The sequence below is a fragment of the Ochlerotatus camptorhynchus genome, unplaced genomic scaffold (assembly GCF_037179485.1).
Source record: "Ochlerotatus camptorhynchus isolate MF236.1 unplaced genomic scaffold, CSIRO-AGI_Acam_v1.1 ptg000592l, whole genome shotgun sequence".
Classification (NCBI taxonomy): Eukaryota; Metazoa; Arthropoda; class Insecta; order Diptera; family Culicidae; genus Ochlerotatus; species Ochlerotatus camptorhynchus.
In genome coordinates, this window is record NW_027041072.1 from 218,628 (window position 1) to 232,666 (window position 14,039).

General features: G+C 35.9%; 1 protein-coding gene across 3 annotated transcripts in view; it reads left to right on the plus strand.

Annotated features, from left to right (window-relative positions):
* The first annotated feature begins 12,828 nt into the window (after positions 1–12,828).
* Positions 12,829–14,039, plus strand: part of Zmynd8 (Zinc finger MYND-type containing 8) — a 42,060-nt gene continuing 40,849 nt past the window's right edge. For 2 of the 3 annotated variants that reach the window (XM_065237107.1, XM_065237108.1), the window contains exon 1: positions 12,829–13,079. The gene's annotated coding sequence lies outside the window, so the exon portion shown is untranslated. The remainder of the gene's footprint in view (positions 13,080–14,039) is intronic. The other variant, XM_065237109.1, reaches the window with a different exon arrangement.

Here is a 14,039-nt window from a genome sequence, read left to right on the forward strand (position 1 = left end):
GGGTTATTCGATAACTTTCTATTTGTCATTTCTAACCACGAGTTACATTTAACTCGGCAATTAATTCACACCATTTTATAGTCAGGATGGCCACCCATTCGGTAAATACGTGAAAAAGACGGCAACCGAGAATCTCCGGGATAATGTCGGAAATACCTTTGTTAAATCGGGAATCCAGAAACTGTATGCTGTCACCTGATGTAGTTTTTGAACACTGTTTCGCATAGTTTTTAAACACTGTATAATGTAATATCTCCCTTCTAATCCGAAACGTTATAATGTGGATGTTGTTAGTCCAGCAAGTGTCGGATAAAAAAGTTAAATGTGTATTTGAATACATTGTGCTGTCAAATTTCGCATTTATGCTGTGCACTTTTCTGTCTGCTTTAGTTCTTAGTATGGACTTGGCAGTCAAATTATCGAGTCAATATCTAATAATCCGGCCTTGATTTTGTCGTATTTGCGGGGGACACTGAGTTTATCAATATTGTTTGTTGCAACCTAAACATAAATTATCTTCACTACCTCAAAAGTGCAAAACGAGAGTAGAAACGTTATAAAAGTGAAAGTTTCCATTACATCGTCTTGGTGTCCTTGGTGGTTATCCTACGTGATAAATCACAGAAACATTTAAGCATCCTCTAAAATCATTTCCTCGTGACTTCTGTTAGATCTAAATGCTGTCACATAAATGTCAAATGAACTTCGAATACACTAAAATCAACGTAAGTGTCAAGCTAATTGAAGTGTCACTCGAAGCATAGGAAAATCCACGAACCCCTTATTAAACCCTGTCAAATGTATAAGGCGAATCAAAACAAACACAAACGTTGACAGATTCTAGCACGAAATGGGGTACACTTATAGACGTACTTAGGACCAATGGGCTAATCAAGTAACGAGCCAATTTAAAATCGTTAGTTTTGTATTGATGCTTGGTACAAGCGCATGTGAAAAGTTGATGAATAATTCAGCAAAGCTGCACGCAGAGAAATCGATTTTAAACTAAAATATTTTGTTGACTCGCAGCTATAGAATGAATGCCATTACCTATCATCAGGGGGTTAAATAACGTTCTTGAGTTTCAGGGCTGCACACCCATTTTTTATTGCCATAAACCAGCAAAATTTTGCTGGATTTTGCCGAGCTGGAAATCCAGCAATCCTTCCAGCAAAATATTATTACTGAACGACCAGCAAAACATCTTGCAGCTCATTTGACAGCTCATTGCTGCAAAACCAGCAATATTTCACTGGTTTGTTCAGCAAAACGCATAATAAATATTTTACTGAATCACCAGCAATTTAATTTGTTTTTCTATAGATTGTGTCAAACTAAGAGTTAAATATAAATATATTCTAAGTATATGTATAGTTCGTTTATTTGGTGAATCCAATTTTTATCTTAATTGCTTGATAGAACAATAATCCATGTGTTTTTTCACATTGCAATAACACATCTCAAAGGTTCAGAAGCACTTCTCGCAAGGATTTTAGCTGAAATCAAAATAATAAACCTAGTTAAATTCACGTAGTGATAATGTTAATGCACTTACTTACTGGTTCGTAGTGAATTTCACAAGCATGAGCAATATAATGCTTAAATAAGCACTTCTTGACTCTAAAACAAATGCCGCGGAAATGTGGAACATAAAAATGATCCCATATTTGACAGATCATGCATATTACTGAGCTTCCAGCAAACATGATTAAAGGGTGATACGGTCAAAATTTGGTCAATATCAACTTGACGTATTTCTTTCAATTTTGCATTTAAAAAACCTGAACACCCCTCATTTTGAAGGTGTGTGTGTAGAATGTTGCTCCTATTTTGATTTTGGAATTCACTCTTCAGTTGTCAAAATGCCGTCCAAGCAAGAAGAGCAGCGTATCAAAATTTTGCTCGCGCATCGCGAAAATCCGAGCTACTCGCACGCAAAGTTGGCAAAATCGCTTAAAGTTGCCAAATCAACCGTTACAAATGTAATTAAAGTGTTTGGGGAACGTTTGTCGACAGCCAGGAAGTCTGGATCGGGGGGAAATCGAAAACCGGAAGCCGCTGAGACGACAAAGAGAGTTGCCGGTAGTTTCAAGCGAAACCCTAACCTCTCTCTCCGAGATGCCGCAAATAAGCTGGGTGTATCGTCTACAACCGTGCATCGAGCCAAAAAAACGAGCCGGACTATCGACTTACAAGAAGGTAGTGACTCCAAATCGCGATGATAAACAAAATACGACGGCCAAAGCGCGATCCCGGAGGCTGTACACGACGATGCTGACGAAGTTTGACTGCGTGGTAATGGATGACGAAACCTATGTCAAAGCCGACTACCAGCAGCTTCCGGGACAGGAGTTTTATACGGCAAAAGGAAGGGGAAAGGTAGCAGATGTTTTCAAGCACATGAAACTGTCAAAGTTCGCAAAGAAATATCTGGTTTGGCAAGCCATCTGTACCTGTGGCTTGAAAAGCAGCATTTTCATAGCTTCCGGGACTGTCAACCAAGAAATTTACGTGAAAGAGTGTTTGAATAAACGTCTGCTGCCTTTCCTGAAGAAACACGGTTGTTCCGTACTGTTTTGGCCGGATTTGGCATCTTGCCATTACGGTAAAAATGTCATGGAGTGGTACGCCGCCAACAACGTGCAGGTGGTTCCCAAGGACAAGAACCCTCCCAACACGCCAGAGCTCCGCCCAATTGAGAAATACTGGGCTATTGTCAAGCGGAACCTAAAGAAGACCAAAAAAACTGCTAAGGGCGAGCAGCAGTTCAAGGCAAACTGGCTTTCTGCGGCGAAGAAGGTGGACAAGGTGGCTGTACAAAATCTGATGGCAGGGGTCAAGCGTAAGGCCCGGCAATACGGATTTGGAAAAGCGGAAGCCTAACTGAATATTTTTCCTGAATTTTATACTAATTGAACTTGAAAAAGAAATTTAATTTGATTTTTTAAATAAACGATTTCACCGATTTACACGCGTTTTCCCTTGACCAAATTTTACCGTATCACCGTGCTGGTTAGTCAGTAAAAACTACTTTTGCTGGAAGCAGATCAGCATTCCATTTTGCTGAAAATTGATTCAGATTTTTGGTGTGTGGAAAGCGCCTCTGCAATGGAATTTTGTGCATGCATCGCACAACACTTGACAAACAGTGTGACATATTTACCGATTCATCTACCAACTAAATTTGCATGATTTAACATTACAATTCACTTTTTTTATTAATTAAATTTTCACCTTCGCATAGTGCTTATTCCTGACACCATGCGTACATGAGTTTAAGTTTTATTTCTCAATTGCCGAAGCCGGGATACTCCCTACCATCACGCTGTTCAATGTAAGTTGTTTGAAAGCAAGTATTGTCGTGCCACCACCAAACTGAAGTTCGCAAGTCCGAGTTGCGACTTCCGACGTCAAGATTTTTACTGGTGACAAACAACTCAGCTACCAGTGACAAAGGTGACAAAGAGTTACCAGCGAAAACGCGGCATCAGTTTTCCTCGTGTTTCGCTTTATTCCTGCCTTGAAAGTTGGTATTTATCATGACAATCAAATTAAAAATTTACAAAAAAAAACTATTTAATAATGCTTCATTCAAGTCAAAAATATACATTTTATTTTATATCTGTATGGGGTTCGGAACTATCCAGCTGATTGGAAATTACATGACTTGTGTGACAGAAATCTTATTAATTCTATCTGGTTTTTGCTATCATGTTGAATTATATTTCATGCAAACAAATTTGGAAGAAATTTTAGCAAAAAATCAATTTTAGCTATATTTTACAAAATCATTATTTTGGAACCTTTTAATACAAATTTAGTGTTCCATATTTCTTTTGTATATAGATCTAAGTCAACAAAACTAATTTTGCTGAAATATTTCTGTGGCAATCGGAGTAACTTAATTAATCTATTTCTGATGGAGAACTGCGACATTGTGAGGGGTTTAAAAAGAATAATCATAAATACTACTTACCCCAGATAATTAGAGCCGAGAGAAATGAAGTTTTGAAGATTCATTTTTACTAAATATAACTCGTATACATATTAGGATTGGCACATTAAGATGGATGAGCAGATTTAGTGATGCTTTAGGGAAATAATCATTAAAATAAAATCAATGTAATAATACGCCTGAATCTATACTATCTCCTACTTTTTGAAATGGTTATGTGCATTATCTCTTTAAACATTAATTCATTATTATTTTCAGCAGGAATGATTCACACGATCAAATTTATATTTACTGACATGTAATGTGATTGAAATGCACACATTTTTCAGAGACCTTATACGTGTTATCATTGTGAAAATTCAATGCAGGATCATAGTCTCAAATCTCAAAAATAAAGTCTTAAAAAAGGGATCATAGTGGTTTTGTCCTTGATAGCTTGATTAGTTGCCATCTCAAAGAGAGATTATCCACTTTATTTAATGTGTTACTCAATTTCTAAACCCTAAATTTGTTAATCCAGCTCATGACAAGTAAACATGTGGTCCCATTTACCACATATTAAATTGAAAATCGACCACCTTTAACATCGCCCATCTCTAATATTTCAACATTGTATTTTTTTTCTCAGTTCTAACGAACTGTTATTGTTTTTGGGACTGTCATGCGAGTTTCATACAAGTTTCAATCATACCACAAGATTCAAATTCAATTTACACAGCATTAAACGTAACTGTTGATTTTTTCGGACCTACTTCCCCAGTGTACCTTATCGTAAGTGATGTTTTCCTCATTTCCCATTTTCCCCTATAGAGAACGCACAATCGTTAGGGAGACACAAATGATTCTAGTTCCTCTACATATTCTATAAGACGCCATTAATTCAAAATATGTACCATCATCGTGTCTAGGCGGAAGCGTTTTTTACGCTGAAAGCACTTTTCATAAATCTTAATCAATTATTTTTGAGCATGAAAATGATAAGCGTTATGGTATCACTGGTATCACACTGAGTGCAGTGAACACATTTTCATAACGCCTATTTCCAGATTGAAAAGTATTTGCAGTAGTCGTTCTTCTTCTTCTGTGACTTTATTACGTCCCTACTGAAACTTTACGCCGGCCTTCAACTTAATATTTATGGCTACGAATGCCACGGAGTAGAATCACTAACTTTTTTTATCTAGATCAGTTGCCTCTTGTCATGTGACAGTGTACTTCCACAGTTGTTAATTGAGAGCTTTCTAAGCCTGTACCTACCATTTTTGCATTAGTAGGTATAATTGTGCGGCAAGTACAATCATACAATCATTCTATGCCCAGGAAAGTCAACCCGAATCGAACGCAGCCGCCTCCAGCATGGATTTGCTATTCGTTAAAATTGTACATGATAATTGATTCTAATGTATAAAACTCATGTTCACTAAAAAATGCTAATGGGACTGTTATGACGCACAGGGCAGTTTATAGTTGCGCCACAGACAAACAGACATAACACTCGCAAGTTGTTCATCGAACAAGCATTTAACGGTCAATTTAAAAGTATCGTAGTTGGTAGTACCACCACCTGTGGCGCGCATAGTCAATTCCCTTGCGTTTGACGTTTACACACTACCGCCATCTGTTCAGCGTACTACCCACCACAGTGTACTCAAAAGATGGCGGTAATGTTTTAGTGACGATGTTTTACAGTGAGAAATATTCAATGTGTTATGTCTGTTTGTCTGTGGTTGCGCCTTTACCGACTGAGCTAATAAAAATAAAAGCCAGTGAATAGTCATATAATTATACCTTCGACATATATGATTGTACTAACGTTGTACTCCTTTAATCTAGTACAGTACCCGTTTGATTTTGGCAACAAGCCCATAAATTGAATGTTGCCAAAATGGAACGGTTTTATTTTGAAATTTAATGTATGATTTCGTTGGTTTTGTTCCACCGTGAGTCATCTTTAGGACATGAACGTTAGGAATAATCTAGGGGCAAGCCAGTTGTACTCCAAGCTAATATTTTTAAATCGAGTAAGTTTGACTTACTTATAATTACTCATAATTGATGAAAGTAGTCCTATGTCAACAAGTGAAAACAGGTTGAATAAATACCAACGGCAATTCAACAAGCACTTGTGGTGAGGTTCCGGAACCGATTCCGGAGATGGTGGATGATACTGTTCCTATCCTATCAGCAAGGCTGCCTGTAGTGCATGCTTGGCATATACAGTTGTACACACCAACTGCTCATTTGTTAATAACTTTTCACTCAGTTGTTGAAAATTAGTTTTCTTTAAAGTAATTGATAGATTAGGATCTGTAGACATGCAAAGAGTAGGTAAATCTTATCATTTGAATCAACACCAATGAATTTTTACACTTAAAGTCTGAGATGTGCAGCGAGCATTTCTCACTTCATTTTTGCAACGCAAAATCAAATATAGTTTATTACTATAATTAAAATCTCTTCTTCTTTTTTACATACCTATAAAAAGCTTAAACTCTATTCTATCGACTGCTTCAAACAGAACTATGTTTCGTCAACTCTGTACAAAGTTGGCAAACAATTACAAAACTTGAGAAAGATGATCCCGTATAAAACGCCGTTAGATGATATTGTTGTTTGACAACTGGGAAATGAGCACACACAAAAACATGGTTGCTGAGTCTACTTGTATTGAATTTTGAGTACCTCAAGCTACTCTAAATTAACTCGGTTTTAACTCATGATCAAAAACTGCCTTGTCCCTAGGTAATAATTAATCTTTTATTAAAAATTGTAATCACAAGGAGTAAATATACATTATTTTCAATATCTTTGTCAAAATTGAACGGGTACCTTTGACAGACGTGATTATAGCATAGAGGTAACTCTAAGACCAGAAGGTCCCGAAGAAACTCTGGTATTCTCTTCGGTCTCAAGCTAATCGATGCACCCCTCAAAACATAGAAAAATCCACGAACCCCTCATTTTATCTGTCAATCTTTCATACACTCAACATAATCGACACGTTGAAACTACGTGAAAAATCACGTAGCTCTCCCTGTTTCCACTCCCCTCAGTTTTACGTGACTCACGTAGAATGTATGTGATACCCATTGAATATCAAAGGGAATTCCGATTAAGCACACATACTTAATCAATGCAATTTACGTGGTTTTCACATACACTGTTTATATGTGCGTTTCACGTTAACCTTATGTGATTTCCACATCTGAAAAATAAGAGTTCTATACTCAGAGTGGTGCAAAGTATGGATACATCGTGATGTGCTTATGTCCGTTATTTTTGTAAAATAATCGCAAGATGTAAGTAAAAATTTTGATGATATTCTAATGATTATCAAACATACATTGGCTGTTTTATTGTGTTCAATAGAAAGACGGCAAATGATCTGGCAGTGAAAAGGAAATTCGTGCTATCCCATTATCCATATCGGATATCATTAATTTTTTCTGATGTTGTGTTTTTTTTTAATTAAAATTATAAGATACAGAATTGATTTTATTTTATAAGAAAATCTTTTGTAAACAATTAAAAACAAATGTGATACTGGAATCCACCAGTGAATGCCATCGACAAATTCATGTAACTTCTACGTGATAATCCAGTGACGTTTGGGCACAATTAAATGAGTACCCCTATATGACAATCACGTAGCTCTTACGTGAAAAGTATGATGGAAAAAATCTACGTATGTTTTCACGTATCATTGACGTGAACATTATTTTGAGTGTAGCGAATCTAAACAAACATAGTGTAGTACTACACGGAGAAAAAAAAATACCCAAAATTTGAGTTCTTTTTACTTAATATTGAGTTCACTTGCATTCTTTATTGTTGTCAAAAAAGAACGCGAGATTCGACCCAACGATATAATTCAGCCCAATAAGTTACTTTTGATTAAATTGCATATTCTGGAATTTACGTGAATTAAAATTAATTTTGGGTAGAATATACTTAAGAGTAGGTTTTTTTTTTTGCTGGTGTTAAATGGAAACTACTATATGCGATTTACTCAAATTTGGGTTATTGGCCCCGGAATTGAGGGAAGAGTACTTAATTTTGGGTAGTTTTTCACCTCCGTGTAGAATTTTAAATCGTTAGTTTCCACGTTTCTTCCGGACCTTCTGGTCTTAGAGTTACCACTATGCTACAATGTTACTATCATGTTTGTCCATGGTATTAAGCTACAAGGAGGCAAAGAAACGGCATTAGAACCACTTATGAAATTTCGACAAAGAGATTCCTTATGGAAATCATAAATTTAGCTTATGAAACTTAAAAAAAAAGTAATATAAAATGTATTAGACCGAAATCGAATCATGATCGTTTAGATTATTGATTCCGTGATTTGTTGAATCGTCTATCAACGCAACGAAATAGAATAGGTTAAAGGTGTATAAGAACCACTCGGAGTACCTCATGTATTACGATAATCATTCATAAGTCGTGCTTATGAAATACATAACTCCTGCCTATAAAATTCATAAGTATCTTAAGAAATAAAAATTGTCCAAGTTCATAAGTCATGTCTTATGGAATTCTTAAGATTTTGTTGCCTCAGTGTTACAGTAGTACAACGATAGTAACAATCATGTCTGTCATATAGATATTAATTGAATTCGCCCTATATGTGTATTATTTTGATGGTGATTTGTAGTCAACTGTGCCTACCGTGCGGGACCGAAATCCGTACAGCACCGAAATCCGTACACCCTGTTGAATTTGTTTATTTATAAGCATCATAACAATGTAAATGTTATACATGAATACATATTCATGTTCATTCATGCATTAGCTTAATGTTTACGTCAACAATTAAGCAGAATGTCATGCAATTAAAATAAGAAAAATAAAAACCTTAACACGTGTCGGGCATTTCTGTCAATCGGTTGCGTTCTTAACGATTTTCTAAGAAAATCTCTCAGATTTACTTCAGTTTGTTAAGCGTATTTCAGTGATGTTTGCAAGTAGTTTTCTGAAGGTCGATCGAAAAGGTTAGTGTTTATCGTTTTATATCTCAATTCTAAGCAATGGATCGTTCATATGGTATTTATTTATCAAAATTAGTACTGTACGGATTTCGATCCTAATATAACAGCTGATTCTAAATCCGTACACTTGTGCATCACTAATGACGATTCTACTTTATCCAATGTTTTTCAGCAGATCATGGAAACTAAATACACGCCGGAGGATTTGGAGAAGACTGTGGCAATGATGCGTGCGGAGAAATCTTACCAAGAAGCATCCAGGGATTTTGCCGTTCAATTCACCACCATAAGAGATGCCGTATTCAATCGCTACTCTCTTATTTTATTCGTATTGTAAACGTTATATTATTAATATCTTTTAATGAAGAGCGTCCGAAAAGTAAAACAACGCAGCTCCCCTACAGGATATCACCAACACGCATATACAAATTAGGGACCATGCATAAATGACGTAGAATTTGAGGGGGGAGGTGAAGGTTTCAGAATTTGTGACCGGCCATGTATTGGATATAGCCAAATACGCTACGAGGGGGGGGGGAGGAGTATAAAATTGATCAAAAATATGCTACGTCATTTTTGGATGCTCCCTTACAGAGAGCAGATAGAAATGGGCCAGAGAGCATTCCCAGCAGTAGCTACCAGCGAGGAATGACTGGAAATACACATGAAAGTAGTGCGGGCGAAAATTGATAAAGAGAACGCAAAGAAACAAAGGATTGAGGAACGACAAAAGAAAAAGGTTGAGCGAGAGAGGAAGAGGAGGAAGAAAAGGAAGAAGAGCAAAGAAAGTTCCATAATAAACAAGTACCATGAACGAACTTTATCCCGGATGGGTAAACTTTCCCACAAATGGTTTGGATGATACCCCGAACACGTCGTTAAGGGGAAGCAGACCGCTCCGAAAAAAAAATTACGTTTTGATTTTTCTAAAAATATTGAAAAAAAGTATCAAAAATCTAAAAAAATCACATTTTTTCTAATTTTTTAAAGAAAATTCACGGGCAAAAACATGTTTTATAAGTCATTATGGCATAAAGTTGGACTCAAAAAACCACAAAACATCAACTTTTCGGTTTTTCTGAGAGTCCAATTTTTTTCATGATGGGATAGAAAAAATTTTTTTGCATGTAATTTTTGACAAAAATCTAAGGAAGAAACTGATTTTCTTGGATTTTTGATAATTTTTCCCAATGTTTTTAGAAAAATAAAAACGTACCGAAAATATTTTTTTTATTTTTGGGCCGGTGAGCTTCTCCTTAAGCTCTCTATTATGGTTATTTTTATTAGGGTTGGAAGCAAGAAAGCATTATAACTTGAAAAGGCAATGGTAACAATGGAGAAGAAGCAGAAGAAAGCTGTGGAAAAGAAGCAATGAATCTGTATTTTTATGATTATTACTCTCTTGACGTATTAAATTAAATTAAGTTATAGTCGTTATTTTACCAATTTTAATTTTCATGCACAAAACGAAAAACTAATCCTTGATGTCAGTTCATTGTCTTTTTTTGTTGGTTTCTAAGATGGTTGTATTTTTCTTTTACTTATCCGCCATTATAGGGCTACCATCTTAGGAACCGGTTAATTTATCGCTTGATGCCAGTGGGTTGATGGAGTTCCAAAGTATGGCGCATCTTGCACGTTATCACATGTCAAATTTCAAAAACCTCGAAGTTGTGATCGGAGGAAAACTCCAGTAAGAATATTTAACCCAAAGTACTGGTATAGAATAAAATTTGGAAGAAATTAATCCTTAAACATGATATTAGTTAGCATAAAAATCTAGAACAGTTACCTTCTTAAATAAAAAGAAACCAGTTACCTCTCCTTTGAATCGATTGGAGCATCAATTAATCTAACGCTGATATCATTAGTTAAAAAAGTAAAAGTAAAAAAAATTAACTTGAACCTTTAACGAATGATTCTTATGTAAAATCGTGCACTGAATTCAACAATGTAGTCGAAAAAAATGTCAGTAGGATAGTTTTTGGGATACAGCTAAAAATGAAAATTCACTTTAAACAAGTTTGATTACTGTAATACAAATATCTCCGGTTGTAATGAGATTATATCAATTATTTTAACGCTAAATTATAGGTAAGAATTTTTTTCGTTCGATCAATTGAACATCAATTGTCAGTGAGATTGATGGTATTGTTGTTAGTTAATAGTTTGTTTTTTAAGTTTTCCTAAGAAAAATTGAATTTCTGCTAAGTTTTTAAGCAATGTAAATTAAAATGTTTATGGTGGTTCTACCATTACTCTCACGGAAAAATAGTGTTATAACGATCGAAATAAAATTTTATCACCTTTAATTTGGCGTTAAAATAATTAATATCACTTCATTGCAGCCAGAGATATTTGTGTTTTCGTTTTTTTTAACGTGAGATTTCATTTTTTAGCTAGGGGAAGGAGGGGCATAGTGAGCATCCCGTACTTTGGCTCTGGATCTCCAACTGCATGAAATTAATCAACTGGTAGTAAAATATATTAAGATATCATTAAGATATCTTAATGATATTGATCCTACAGCCAACAAATTTGTTCTGAACGGCCGGAAGTCCAAGCTGGAGCACGCGCGATGCTCACTATGCCCCACCTGTTCACTATGCCTCTCTTACCCCTATATCTCCAAAACTATCCTACCGAGATTTTTTTGGACTACATTTTTGGATTCAGCGCACGATTTTACATGGGAAATGACCAGCAGCGTACAAAGTTCAAATATGCTGTAAACTAGTGTATTTAAACGAATATAGCTGTTTTGGACTCTTAGCCAAGCAACTACAAAAAAAATCTTTATTCAAGATAGCAACACGTTTTTTTTTCATTGATTTGGATCGATTTACATTCATGTACGGATTTTGATTCATGACTGTACGGATTTTGATTCATCCTCAACACAGTGTACGGATTTCGATTCAAAACTGTACGGATTTTGATTCAATCGTAAAACGCTGTACGGATTTTGATTCAAGATATGTGCAATTTAAATCCTTTTTTCTAATAATTAAAGGTAATTTTAAGACCTGGTGTTTGCAAATATTGGAAAAATAAAGATAAATGTAAAGGAAAAAGATGTGATACAGAGCATAATGTGATAGCATTATTTAGTATTGACCGTTAATGATTCTCTCGTGCTTAGGTGTACGGATTTCGGTCCCGCACGGTACATTCACTAATCAAGTTAGTAAATGCATTTGCATAAAGCTAATCTTCTGGTACGGGTATTGTAATTAGTTATAATGGCACAAGTCCATTGAAATAACATCACTTGATTTCCAGAATAATCCTCAATAACTATCATGTTGATTGTTTAACTTGTTTTTGTAGACACAGAAGAATAACTCCTCAATCTAAAGAAGGTAATTTATGGGGCCAATAAACACTACAATATGGTTTTACTACTGCTAAGGTACATCGTATGATTGTACCATACGATATATGATACAACCATAGCGGTTGTGCAACCACTTTGGCCCCATTACATACATATAAAACTAAAATGTTTCATAATTGTCGTTTTATAAACTTCTTCATTTCACGATTATACCCCGTTCAAGCCATATCATAGACGCAGTTCTTCGAGTTCTTCAAACTGCCCATTGCGCCCTCCTTACTCAACCTGCCACCCAAATCCTGCAGATGGCTTCCGTTTCGTATTCTTTCTGGCGTGTGTGCAACACAAAACGTCAAAACAGTCACCAGTCGCGCACCAATACACTGCCGATCCGAAGCGAACACTTGCATACCGGTAGATGCTTCGCGCATCGTGACGACCCCACGCTTGCTGCGATGCCAAATGGAAGAAGTAGGAACATTGAAATCGACGAGCTTTCAACTACACTCTCGTACTCAGTCTGGCATGTGTATTGTATACAACACCAGTTTATTCTTGGTCTTTGAGTTTGAGAGCTGCACAGTACGGTACAGAGTGTAGTATAACACACGACTGCCAGTGGCAGAGAAAGTTCAGCTCAGTTTTTAGGCAACCTATAAAGGAGACCCAGGAGGAGGAAAATATTACCCGTAACATTACGGATGAATGCAACCCCCAAACGGGCCCGGATAGTACGGACACTATTTTTACGGAAACGGAAGAACACATTGCAGACGGATTTACTTCGGTCGAACAACAGGTAAGTGGATAGCGCTAACTCGAAATTTCGTATTAAATTTTTCCTTTTTTTGCTGGTTATGTCTCGAGTGTCCATTTTATGCTTCTGGGGAATATGATGGCATCGGGTGGAGGAAAGTATCCTTTGGTTGTGATATTCAACTCGGAATCTGCGATTAAACACACAACACGAGAAATATTTCGTATAATTATTGGGATCGTTTTTGACGACGTCGTATTCATCAGAGCAATCCTGTAATTATAGGTTTTCTATCTATGCTGTCATTTTCATTGCACCAAAGTTGATGATAATCTTGTTATTGAAAAAGTTATACCCAGTTGGTTTTTTGCTTGGGTAAGTAATTTTATGTGCATATTTGGCAAACGTGGTACAGTAGGGTAAAATAAGCTGATAAAAATTGACGGCTTATTATTTTTGCCCAGCTTTGTATAAAGCCTAAGAGCGTTAGTTCCTAGAATATGCATGAGATGGCGCTTAAGTAGAATTACATTGTACAATCGATTAGTATCAATATGGTAACCTTGATAGGACCTACAATATTAATAATATGTGTATTATCTTGTGTAAAAGAGATCAAAATCATCTTATTTCAAACTGTTATAAAATTATTTTGCTAATTAATTACATTAACATTCAAAAAGAATAGGTTACTACGAATGCTATATTTGCCATCAATAATGGCACTTGCACACAAACATACATAAACTTCGTATATGTGTGGTATTATTTTTTTCGTTTGCTATGGTTGTTACATTTTTTCATACGTACTTCAACCACCTCCTCTCAATGGCCCCCATGATATCGAAAGAATTGCCTGGTAAAATGCGACATTTTGGACCAATCTATGATGCAGCGGAACAAGAATGTGTTTCGTTGGCGTGAGACAGGAGAAATTGAAGATTGATATTCCTTGATTCTAAAAAGGCAATTTGCAAGGCGTCCGCATCGGATACATCAATC